This window comes from Rhinoderma darwinii, chromosome 8 (genome assembly GCF_050947455.1).
Source record: "Rhinoderma darwinii isolate aRhiDar2 chromosome 8, aRhiDar2.hap1, whole genome shotgun sequence".
In the NCBI taxonomy this organism is placed as follows: Eukaryota; Metazoa; Chordata; class Amphibia; order Anura; family Rhinodermatidae; genus Rhinoderma; species Rhinoderma darwinii.
The window spans coordinates 112,495,192-112,508,496 of NC_134694.1; positions in this window are offsets into that span (position 1 = coordinate 112,495,192).

A 13,305-nucleotide genomic window follows, 5' to 3' on the forward strand; every position below is an offset into this window, starting at 1 on the left:
TCACCAAACTCAACTCTTCCCAATGCAGCTCCTCCTTTTTGGTCAAGTAGGAGTATCACTGGAAGAGAGTGTCTCTCCTTTTGCAAATGAGCAGAATCTTTAGTATACTGTTGGTTGCTGATTCTCCGAAAAAGTGATCCCTCCGAGTGCTCCACCTTCTTGATCAGAAATTTAAAGGGGAAAACCACTCAACATTGAAGGCAGAAGATCAAATTGGTAAAGTTTATAAGCTCAGACCAACGCCGATTTCTAAAACTGTAAAGTAAGCAAACCCCTTAGGCCTCTTAACTTTCTAAATATAGTACCAGTACCTGAAATGTCTTAGCAGTACCAAAGAGTTGTGTGGTCACTATACAGCACTGCAGCACCTTCATTTTGGATATTGGTGCTAATTTGAGCTCACAAACTCCATTGATATAATCTCACATGTATCTATAGCATCTAAATCCTTTTTGGCTGGAGTCCCCCTTTAAGCAGAGACTAAAGATGGTGACAGATTCACTTTAAATAAACTGAACATTTCTATACTGTGTTATCATTTTTAGATCCAAGATGTAGGCCCTTCAAGAGCCCAGTGCTATAAACTCTGTACAAGTCTTTGTTTTTAGTAAACAGATATACAATCTGTAAATGCAGCAGAGCTAAGCTTGTCATTTGGCCCAATGTCCCTTGACATCATGAAGTGGTACTGATGAGTGTCTATAGGACTGCAAGTAAATCTACAGAGATATAATAACACATAACATTATCACACCTCCCCCCCCCCCCCACCCAACGACCAGTTCAGCTCTGCTACATAAGGGCATCCAATCAGTGACAGACAAGATAAGTTATCACTAGCCCCAATGTTCAAGGTCAGTCTTATTTTTTCCACTACACATTCCATTGTGGTTGAAAGTTCAAGGATGTCTTATTTTATTAAATTGCTATTATAGTTTTGTAATAAATTTAGTATTTTCCTGATGTTTGAATATATTATGAATGTTATATATTATCCACATGAATCAATGTCTTATATGTTTAAATATTAAATACAATAACATTATCAATACTCTAATTGCATTTCTGTTGGTGTGTATTATTATCCAATGGGGGCAGACCAAGCGGCTGCTATGGAGCCCGTGGAGAGAGGGGCCAAGCCCTGGTTGGACCCATCCCCCTTGCAGGAGGGTGGAGAATTGGGTCATGGTATAGGGTGGAGGGGAAAACAGACATCAGGCCCTTCTGTCCTTGACTGTATGGCTCCAGGAGAAGCCCCTGACCTTACTGTCCGTAAATGGACAAAGACATCAAGGGATTCTCCTGGTGTGGAATGCCCGGTCATTCCGCTTCAGGAGTTGCCCCTGATGTTACTGTCCATATATGGACAGAGACATCAAGCGCTCCATCCAGGAGCGGAATCGCCGGTCACAGGGAGATGCCGCTCTTTTATGGAGCTACAGTGGCGCTATGTACAGGAAGGGGGTGGGGGTGCCATCTACGAAGGTGGGGGGTGCTACCTACAAGGGGTCTATATGGCACTACCTACAATGGGGCTATGTGGCACTACCTACAAGGGGGTTGTGTGGCACTATCTACAAGGGGGTTGTGTGGCACTATCTACGGGGGCATCTGTGAGTGGTGGGCTGATGATCTTCTAGTGGTTTCCACCTCTGACCTCCAATTGAAATTAATAGGAGGCAGAAAATACATGCGGCGCTCGTTTGGAGGTTTATTGCCTGCGTCTTTTGCGTTAGCTTCAACAGCTTAAAAAAAACGCAAAAAAAAAAACCCCCCCCGCAAATAACGCTGTCAATTAAAAATCTGTCTTTCAAAAAAACACTGTGTGAACATACCCTAAGCGTGTAGTACTTGTTTTTAACTGTTTTCTGTCTTTCTCTAAACAATATTTGGTAGGGGCATCCTATGGAAAAAAAAATTTCCATGGGTGCCTTGAGTCCGAAAAGGTAGGGAAACTCTGTACCATGCTAAAGGCTGTTCGTCCGGGACCTACTAGAGGAGATGGCACCTATGAATACGCACCACCAGCCTTAGGACTCATGAAGACGGCTGTATAATGGGTCCGTGTTACACGTATCTGTAATACAGTGTCCATAGACATCTACAGGTACATACCGTACCTCTTTATCCCTCTGATTTAACATGGAGATATTCTCCCCTATAGCAATGCTCCTTATGGAGAACATCTTCGTAATACGCAATGTGATGGGACACGACATAATTTGTCTTCTCACAGATTCCATATGACATCAGAGGCACATGGCGGTGTAGCTGGGGCCCATAGATTTCAATAGGTTCCTATATTAAGTATCTGTACAACATCCATAATGTCCATGTATTTCATCTCTACTGGAGGTATTCTTCTCCCCCAGGAGCAAAGCGGAGGAATCTTCTCTGACATATTACATATAATGATTACATTTCGCCTTGGATAATTTGGGCTTGTGTTCTGATGACATCAAATACCTGGAAATATGAGGAATTCCCCCAGACTATTCATTATTCTCCATGTGACCATCTTTAATATCATGTTCTTCTGTCATACAATCATTTTGGCAATAATAGTGTATATATAACGTCCATGGTCAACACCCAGCTTGAAAAGTTTCCCCCCTCCCATATACTAATGTGCCACAAACAGGAAGTTAATATCACCAACCATTCCCATTTTATTTAGGTGTATCCATATAAATGGCCCACCCTGTGTATATATATATATATATATATACATATATACATACCTGTGTTTGTTTGAGCATCTGTGGGGGAAATATACAATAAATATATTATCGCTATCTGATAGAATAATATATTAAAGTGTAACTGAACATTTGACAAACTTCTGACATGTCATAGTGACATGTCAGAAGTTTTGATTGGTGAGGGTCCGAGTACCGAGACCCCCACCAATCGCTAAAACAAAGCGGCAGAAGTGCTCGTGTGAGATCTCAGCCGCTTCGTTTCTGTTCGGCTTTTTCTGGAAACCAATGTATCGGAGTAAGGACTCAATAGAAAGTCTATGAGCCTGTACTCTGATACATCGACTTTCCAGAAAAAGCCGAACAGAAACAAAGCGGCTGAGATCTCACACGAGGGCTTCTGCCGCTTTGTTTTAGCGATTGGTGGGGGTCTCAGTTCTCGGACCCCCACCAATCAAAACTTCTGACATGTCACTATGACATGTCAGAAGTTTGACGAATGTTTTGTTACCCTTTAAGCTCCCACATGTCCACCTTGTTAGTTTATCTATAATTATTGCATTCATTGACACAATTTTCAAAAACAACAACATAAAATAAAACAATAAAACTTGAATACTACTCTATGGGTAGAAAAGTTAAGAGCGACATTGTGACTATCGCAACGTTACTGGCGTAGATGGAAATGTTGCAGTGGCGTTAAAAATGACTTTTGGATTGATGTGACTGAAATATGTCCCTCACTGACACCGAAATAATACGTGTAGAACATACAGTATATCTTCAACTGGAATTTTTGCAGCACTGACAAAGTCGCATGCCGTTTTTTCCTCCTAAATCACACAAACGAAGTCTTGTTGCGTCCACAATTTTACCGCAATTCATGCCGATCTTCATGATGCTGTGGAGACTGAGTTATAAATGTTTAACTGTTTAAAGCTCTCAGAAAGCAAAAGCAATATAATATAAAATATTCAATTTCCATTCTTAAAGGATGTGTATACTTGTGCAACCATTCATTTGTATTGCTCCAAATGCATTCAAAATATAAACAAAATGGAACTTTGTAAATAATCTTCATTATAAATATCCTACCGTTTTGTGTATACAGATTCTATGCAAACCTATGTATCTCCAGTGATACAGATTGCAAATATACTCTGTGTAAACAGATCCTGATGTTATGTGTTATTCTTTTTCATGTGCCCCTCTTCCATTGTCTGTATGTTAGCAAGAAGAGGGGGCAGAATGAGTGGAGTAATATATGGCGGTAGGATCTGACTACAAAGAGTTTTGTTTGTAGTCTGTAACCATGGAAACACACATAGGAACTATACACACAAAGCGGTAGAATCTTTTTAAGGAAAACTATTTGCAAAGTTACTTCATTTTTAATTGTCTAAACATTAGAGCAGTTATTGCAAAAATATACGCACCCTCGGTAAGTAAACTATGGTTTGTTGTAGAACATTTTGATTTCCTGACCTGTTCCCTGCAGATTCAATATGAGGATGAAGGCCAAAAACCAGAGCCCGGCTTTATGATGGGAGCTCTCAGGAGCCATCATGGTGTCAGGGCGAGATTTATTTTGGATCAGTCAAGTCTCCTTACAGGTATCCTAGAAGATGTACTCTTATATAGCCTGAACTCACACCACAGTCACTGCTGTTTATAACTGGGAGGATCTATATTTCCTTTACAAGGGATTTATGGAGAATTCGTGGCAGGATGACTGTGTTGGTGTACAGTTCATATTTATACATACAAACATTTAGAGACGTCAGCTGGAATCACCAACCTGCAGAGGTTTTCTATTTGTATCTTGTACTGAGTTTGTCTTATTTGTATCCACTGTGGAATTTACCAATCTGAAATCTTCTGAGTTAAAAATCTTCCAGTATCCCCTGCTGGTTCAGTTTCTGTAGATAGTTTACTCTGCTGATTTGCTTTATTGTAGTTTTATATAAGGCACTATAAAATTATTTCATGCATTAAAACATTCCCAAAGTTCAGTGCAGCAGAGGTAATAGAATTCGGCTTCATTCACATCTGCGTCAGGGCTCCAATCATGGGTACCGTCTGAGCTGTCTGTCAGGGGAACCCATGAACGGAGCCCTGACTGAAACAAACGGAAAACATAGGTTTCCGTTTGCATCACCATTAATTTCAATGTTGACGGATCCGGTGCAAATGGTTTCCGTTTGTCTCTATTGTGCAAGGGTTCTGTCATTTCGACGAAATCAATACCATAGTCAACTGCTCTATTCATTCCGTCAAAACGATAGAACCCTTACATAACTTGGACAAACAAAAACCATTGGCACCGGATCCGCCACCATTGAAATCAGTCAGGGTTCCGTACATGGGTTCCCCTGACGTAAAGCTCCGACGGAAACAATTAACGGAGTCCCGACGCGGATGTGAACGAAGCCTTATAGGAACCCAGATTAGTTGTTGGGTTGACTGTTGACTGGTTTCATACAGGCTATAATTGAGGATCCGTACACGATAACACCAATGACAGGTATGGTACAGGTTTTCTTCAGCCTTCACCATCCAAAGTGAGCAGTACCACAATCACAAAATGGCTAAAGTGACAAAAGTCTATGAGCTTCAAGCAGACCTGGTGTCTGATGGGCAAATGTCTGAATCTCTCAGATGTCAGGTCAGTGCAGAGGCACCTAAAGGGCTTGTTTTGTTTATGAAACCCATTTTCGTATAACCTATTAGGATATTCTGAGTTAATAGAGGGGGGTCCCCTGTTTAGGATCCTCTCATCTTGGCCAGAGAGAAAATTGGTAACCAAGAGAATCTTTTCCTCTGGAGGACCTGTCCTGTATTACACAGACAAAACATTGATATGAATGGGCACTGTGTAATGCATAATTTCCCCTGTGGTGGTGCTGCAGGGAAATTGAGCACTCACTGCCAGGTTTCCCAACAGATTACAGCTGATCATTGGGGGTCCCATCAGGGGAACACAATGTGAAACATCTTATTGTCTAGGGAGCCTTCTAACAAGTAGGGATTGTCCAAAGCGGAGAAATCCTTTAAGAATTTATGGCATATCCTTTCCATTGAGCTGTATAAAAATTGCGGCATCTGTAAATTTTCAAAAAAGGGTCACTGGACCCCCATATACTGCCATAAATAAATACCCCTTAAATACGTAATATAACATAGTGCGGCCACACAGTACAATAAAAAAATCATCATTATATGAAATCAATCAGATAGATAGATAGATAGATAGATAGATAGATAGATAGATAGATAGATAGATAGATAGATAGATAGATAGATAGATAGATAGATAGATAGATAGATAGATAGATAGATAGATATGAGATAGATAGATAGATAGATAGATAGATAGATAGATAGATAGATAGATAGATAGATAGATAGATAGATAGATAGATAGATAGATAGATAGATAGATAGATAGATAGATAGATAGATCTGGATAGATGAATGAAACATCTTACAACTCTTCCAATAAATCATCTCTGGATCTTCTCACGGTATCTCCATGAATAAACAGGACATAAGTTCTATAATAATCCAATAATATTTAAGAAGTACATAAGTCACTGTTACAAGTATTTGTTATGTTCATATTCTTAACAATTGCAAACTGTCCCAAGTGTCAAACAGCCTCAGCCCCAGGCAACTCCACCCGAAACAAATGAATAAGGGCTCCGCTACTACAGAAGTTAGCACGCTTTCTGTCTAGCAGCGGGAAACATATACAGAATATATAGTACAGTATGACACAGTTCACACATGGCCATTCTGGCAAAAAATGCAAGTGCAAAGGCCAAACTTGATAGTCCAGAGACCAATCCAGAAACGGTAACAGGGCTCCCAATTATTATACATAATTCATAGTATTGGTCTCCCCATATTGGGCACAGGGACCTTTTGTGCCCCTTCAGACTCTAGAGTCCGGGTGCGACCACGACCTCTGCACCTCCTATAGTTACGTCCTGGTCAATTGGGTTTTTGATGAGCACTGGACAGCACCACAAATGCGCTAGCTAAAGTATATGTGAACATGGCCCAAAGGATAAAAGAATGAAGTTCACACTGCTTATATTTTTCAACTTTTTTATTTTTTCGAATCACATATGTAAAGGCTGTCCATATTGTATATTTACTGCCATATTAGACTGTAGGCTCAGGGTTACACATATGGTGTCATGCCGCTTCATGTTGTCGAAAGTCCTCAATGTTACTTTCCAAAGGAGATTCCACCCTGGCAGCCATCATCTCCACCCCGACACATGCCAGTGCACAGGGGCTGAAAAACAATAAAAACAGAAAATAAATATTAGCTAGTAGCAATGGGGGCAGGAATAGGAATCGGACTATGCTAGAGAACTGCTGTTGCCCTAGCCATCGGCACTGGGGGTTGTTCAAGATTCAAGAGGCTAGTCCCTTGTGTCTCTTACCCTGCAAAAATAGGGGCAGTCCTGCCCACTGAATGTCACCAGTCTATCGTTGTATATTGATACAGGGCAGAATTACATAATTGACTCATTCATTGTTGTAGAGCAATGATCAGCATCCTGTGGTTCCCCAAACTACAACTCCCAGCATGTTATAACATCTTGTCAGGGTTTGCTTCAGTGACATACATAGAAGAGGAGGTACCCCATAGCAAGGATCAAAATGGACCCCCATTCAGGTGCCAGTTTTACCACCCAGGACCGAAGGACTTGGATTTTGCTTTCTCCTCCATGCCCTTTCCATGAGCCTTGAGACAATACAGGTCTTTTCACCCAGTAACAAAAGGTTATGAAACTAACCAGGCCTGGTCACACTTTCTCCAAGGGTCTCATATCAGCCACATGGTCTGCCGCTATAATATGTACACCCTTGGCATGCTGGGAAATTTCGCTATGCAACAGCTGGAGAGCCACAGGCTGGAGATCACTATTGTAGAAGCTCAACTGGAGCAGTGCATATTTCTCAACCATGTATGAGTGTGGGGTTGGCTATTTTCATACATATGGGTAACACTTATGGATTAATACAATTTTGTGATGACTTAAATTCTATTACTTATTGACTTTTGTATGTCTGATGGGTGTTTAGGGGGTTGTCCAGTTTAGAAAACCCATTTTCATATACCCTATTAGGTAATTCTGAGTTAATAGAGTGCTTACTAAGAACATCTCTCACTCTGGAGGACCATTGCTATGAATGGGCACTGTGTAATGCTTATTATCCCCTGTGGTGGCGCTGCAGGGAAATTGAACGCTCACTTTAGGTTTCCCCACAGATTGCAACTGATCACTGGGGGTCCTAGCAGGGAGACACTTTGTGGTCTGCTTATTATCAAGGGATCCTTCTAAAGAGTAGGTATTGTCCAAAGTGGATAACCCAATTAAGCTGGAGATAAGCACAGCAGAGGGATGGAGACATTACTTTCTTTCTAGCAACTCTTATTTGAACCATGTTATTGAAGGCCACAGGATATTAGATAAAAAATGGGTATAGAAGGGTTGTGGAGGAATCACAAAATTCATGGTTGATCTATTCCAACCTCAAAAATAGTGCTGATTACAGTTATACTATTTCTTTTTCCAATGTTCCTTTCCTATTTTTAGATCATAGGGGGCTCATTTTAGGTTTAAAGCATGCATATTAATATTGAATACTTACAGCAAGGCAGCAACTGCAGACAAGTGAGGCTAGAAGGATGGCCAACATAACAATCACAGCAATAGCCCACCCAGGTGTACCTGCAGAAGGAATAAGGGAGAATAAGCATGCTTCCAATGCCAATGATTCCTACCAACAGCCACAATTTCTATTATGGAGCCATATTCCACTTGTATAAGACAATGGTGGCTGAAATATGGATCTATATTAGACTATTCCATCCCATTCAATGAAATATGGCTCCGTAATAGAAAATATGTCCGCTGATGAAACGCTGGCCAAGGGCATTTTCACCGATTGACTTGTGCTTGGTTCCTACAGTAATAGCATATGATTATCACTGATCGAGTGGCGACATACCCTTGGGCCCACATATCAGTAAAGCACAAAGTCCAGCTAGCTAGGGCCTCCAAATTATTCCAACTATGCTAAAAGTTATACAGACCGTAGTACATAAATTCTAAATTATTTCTTGTTCATATATGAGGGGGAAATAATTTCTTCCAAAAACTGATAATTATGGAAAAATACTCCCCCTCCAATCAAAAATATCTCTTCATACTCTAAACATTCAAGAATTATGAGTTTGAAAGCTTAAAAAAATAGGGGAGCTTTGAAGAAAATTCTGGAGTAGCCACGAAGAAGAGAGTGTGAAGAGATATTAATAATAGAGGAGAGGAACAAAGGTTATATTTCGGCTTTTATCTTGAGATTAATAATGATGTTTATGGAGTACCCTGGCTGGAGAACCATTTGATATGTGAAGTACTGGAGCCTGGCTAGAAAACATTTCATTTATTAAAGAGCCTGGCTGAAGAACATCTGATGTATGGAAGAGCCTGGCTTGTGAACATTTGATTTATGGAGGAGCCTGGCTGGAGAACATCTGATGTATGGGGAGCCATGCTTGTGAACATTTGATTTATGGAGGATCCTGGCTGGAGAACATTTGATTCATGGAGGAGCAAGGCTGGAGAACATCTTATGTATGGAGGAGCCAGACTGGAAAACATCTGCTGTATGGTGGAGCCTGACTGGAGAACATCTTATGTATGGAGGAGCCAGGCTGTTGTACATCAGGTGTATGGAGGAGCAAGACTGGAGAACATTTGATGTATGGAGGAGCAAGACTGGAGAACATCTGATGTATCCTGGAGCTATCCTGATGTATGGAGGAGCCAGGCTTGAGAACATCTGATGTATAGTGGAGCTATCCTGGAGAACACTTGATGTATTGAGGAGCCAGGTTGGAGAACATTTCAATGCTCCAATTTTTTGGTGAATGCACCCACTTTACTGATTGAATTGGGAGCCTATGATTAGAATGCATATGCAAGTCTATAATAAGTAAGCTTTTATACTGTACATTAGATGTCTTAGTTAAAATGGATACAGTATACTGTAGTTTGTCTGATACATACCGTCATAGGTACAATTTGCCGCCTCTAGAAATGAAAAAAAGAAGATATATTATAGACATGTTTGGAAAATAGATGTAATAAACAGCACATATGCCATAGTTCCATTATAAATAAGGAAATATTTCATTTAGAAAATGTAAGTTAGGACTTACATGAAGATAACCCCCTTTCGGTGTGCCCTATTAAGCTATATGGCTATCATAGAAAGCTTGGGCTCTCCTCTGTTAGTCAGAGTGGGGAGCCGCTAACAAGGATCAGCTCATTCTCTGGTGGACATGATGGGCATCATAATACTACATTTGCCCATTACTAGGTTTCCCCTGAATTGTGGAACTGTGTGGCAGCTGGAACTAATCTAAGTTGTTTACCCACCTGACATCATTTGAAACAGGGGTTGTCGTAGTGAGATAACCCCTTTCATCACTATGGTTTTCTTCTATTTTGAAGGACTTGTAGATGGTCCTCACAAGGACCATGCTACATTGTGAGCATAAACTGGAAAAATCTCTACAGAGCTGTTTGTTCGGTTACCCGTGGATATGCCATGAATGTCTTAGGTGGGAATACCCCTTTAAGCTCTGCTTATTGCGGTACACTTAATCCCAAGACGATATGTGTTGGACGTCACTGTAACTGAGAGATTTTGGTAGACGTCTTAAGTCTTTTTAGTATTGTTGACTATAACATCCCATTAAATTGAAATACCCAAGAAGACGACACATTATTATGTAGTCAATGACTTAGAGGACTTTGCCTTCTTGGTCAGTTGACATGAACTTCTACAAGGTCCTCTGGTGACTTGAAGAACCTTAGCTTATATCACCCTATGGGTAGCGGGTCTGGTAAAAGTTGACCAATCTTACTCATATAAGTCTCTTACCTGCCCCCTGTAGACTCAGTGCAGCACATAGAGACAGAACCAAGAGTCCAGATTTTCCCAGAAAACGTTCAGCAGCCATTTTTATTCCTTTGGAGACAGGTAGTGTCTGCAAAATAATTCCCAAAGCTTTGATAGTCTTTGTCCGGGAACATCAACTTTTTATACTCTCCACGCAGTAATGACGCATGCCCAGTCTGTGTGTACCCAACACTTTCCCAAATATATGAGTGTAGAGATTATCATGGAATAATTGTAGAGTGCAGCGGGCTGGCATTTTATTTTAGATTTTATTGCTCTGGCTTTGCCATTCTTAGTAGAGCAATCATTTTACAACAGAGGTCAAGACAATTGTCTAAGTTACATTCAACTTTTATGAGGTATGTGCACATTGCCTGAATTATAGATTCGGCTAACACAGTTACCAAGGTCCAATGCTACAATATCAACCACTGTAAGATCTTGTCCCCATCTAGTTGTTCCTACTGATGTTTTTGTGTAGTCATCTTTTGAGTAAATAATACTTTATAGCCCTCATAAAATTCATCCTTGCATTCTTTTATATGGCATGATACTACTAACAAGAATACCTTTATTCCCAGTCATCTGTGCCACCGGATTTTCAGTATCCGTGATTCACAGGTACGAGTCAAGTCAAGATCCAAATAACCAATACAAGTGATGTTTTTGAAATCTTTAAGAGCAGGGGCAAAACTTGAATCTCCTGGGCCCTAATGTAAAATCTGTAACCGGGCCCCCAACTATTATATGTATTCTATAGTACTGGTCTCCTCATACATGGCGGAGGGGCCCTTTGGGCCGCTTAGGCTCCAGGCCCTGAATATGATTGAAACCTCTGCACCGCTATAGTTTCAACCCCAATTTATAGTAGCACAAGTGTTTTGATTGAATTCTCAATACTGAGCTGTAACAGTAAAGACCCGTGTGCAATGGCTTTTTGAGGAAAAAGTATAAGGGGGAAAAAGTTGCACTGCCAAAATATAGTGAATTACGGGTAACTAGATTGCATCTCCTCCCACTTAGCCCTTTCGGCCACTCAGTAGAGGGCTACCTTGTCAGTTGTTCCTCACCGCTAAGTGACTCAAACTGGCATATTGTTCTAATGTGACTACTGTAGGCATGTCTGGTCGCCAAGTCAGACTAGGCTTCCTTATGACCACCAAAAGACATGACTCTGAGGACCCACCCTCCATCTATACAGAACATGTGCATATCCACTTTAAATTACTTGGTGGTTTTTGTTATTGTCATTGTAAACAAAGGACATATCATCTTAACAGGCTATTTGTGACTAATCTCTTAAGAAATAGACCCTAGTGGCAAGTAATTGGCTCCAAAATCCCCTTCAAATGGGTTACCTTCTGCTGGACCATTAGGGAGTCCATTATTGTGACAGAGTCTGGTCCCACCGGAGGATCCTCTGGTAATCCGATGGGCCAGTACAACCTTGTCTGGTTTGAGAGGGCTGAGTAATGGTAGCCATACACATGACAAGGTTGACATTCAGCCGGCTTGGATCGGATGAGTGTGAAGGTTTATTTCAATAGGAAGAAGGAAATAAGCTTGTGCCTGACACGTCTGACATGGGTTATCTCCCATGGAAACTGTTGAAATCCAACATGACAGATCCTTCTGTCTCCAGCAGAAGATCGAGCACTGTTGGACTGTCCCCATGACACATTAGACTCTTGGCTGAAATCGGGTTTGACCTACATTCGCATATATTACGCTCTACATTTGCATAATTTGCATATACTCATCATTATCATGTACTGCGCTCTATATTTTGGCCCTTCTGATCCGTATATACAAAGTCTTGTACATGGCCCTAGATGGCGGCATGTTCTGCCATTGAAGTTGTTTTATCTCAACTTAGTTTGTAGTCAATTCATTTATAGTCCACTTAATACAGGCCAAGATGGTGATTGCCATAAGATGATTGCTGCCAAGTTTATTTTCCTTTAGTGACAATCCATCTTAGAGCTAAACAGTCACTGAGAAAAACTTGTTGCTAGGGATACACTGCCTAACTACCACAGCCTCTTCTGTAGGGTTGTCAAGCAGCAGGTCCCTAGCAACCAGTCTTTTAATGTTATTTAGGTCTTCAGCTCAGCACTTGAACTGACTGAGCTACGTATGGGTAGAGACATCACAAAGAAATGCCGGGTAGTATATAAATCATATTACCTATACTCATACGGACATAAAAATCATAGGTTCCTCACGTCCTACAGTATGTCGTACATTTCTTTATAGAGCATCTATAATATCTGTGTTATTCTTAATAACACACTTAGGAATTTCTTGCTGCGTTTATTAGGAGCCTCTCTGCTCCGTCAGTACACATTGTTTTACTCTCGGCATTATGACTCCGTTTTTTTTTTCTTTTCAAATATCTTTTTATTAAGGGTCAAAAAAAACAAAGCGCAACTTATAAGTATTTATGAACACATGCACATAAAGCAAAAATAAATCTAATGAGAACAGAAGAATAGGTGAAATAGTGATCTCAATGAGCACAGAAATATGCGGAGATCGTAGCAAATTGCGTGTATAATATAGAACAGGTCCTGGTCTACGACGCATTTTACCTACAAAGCTGCAACTATTTTTTTTT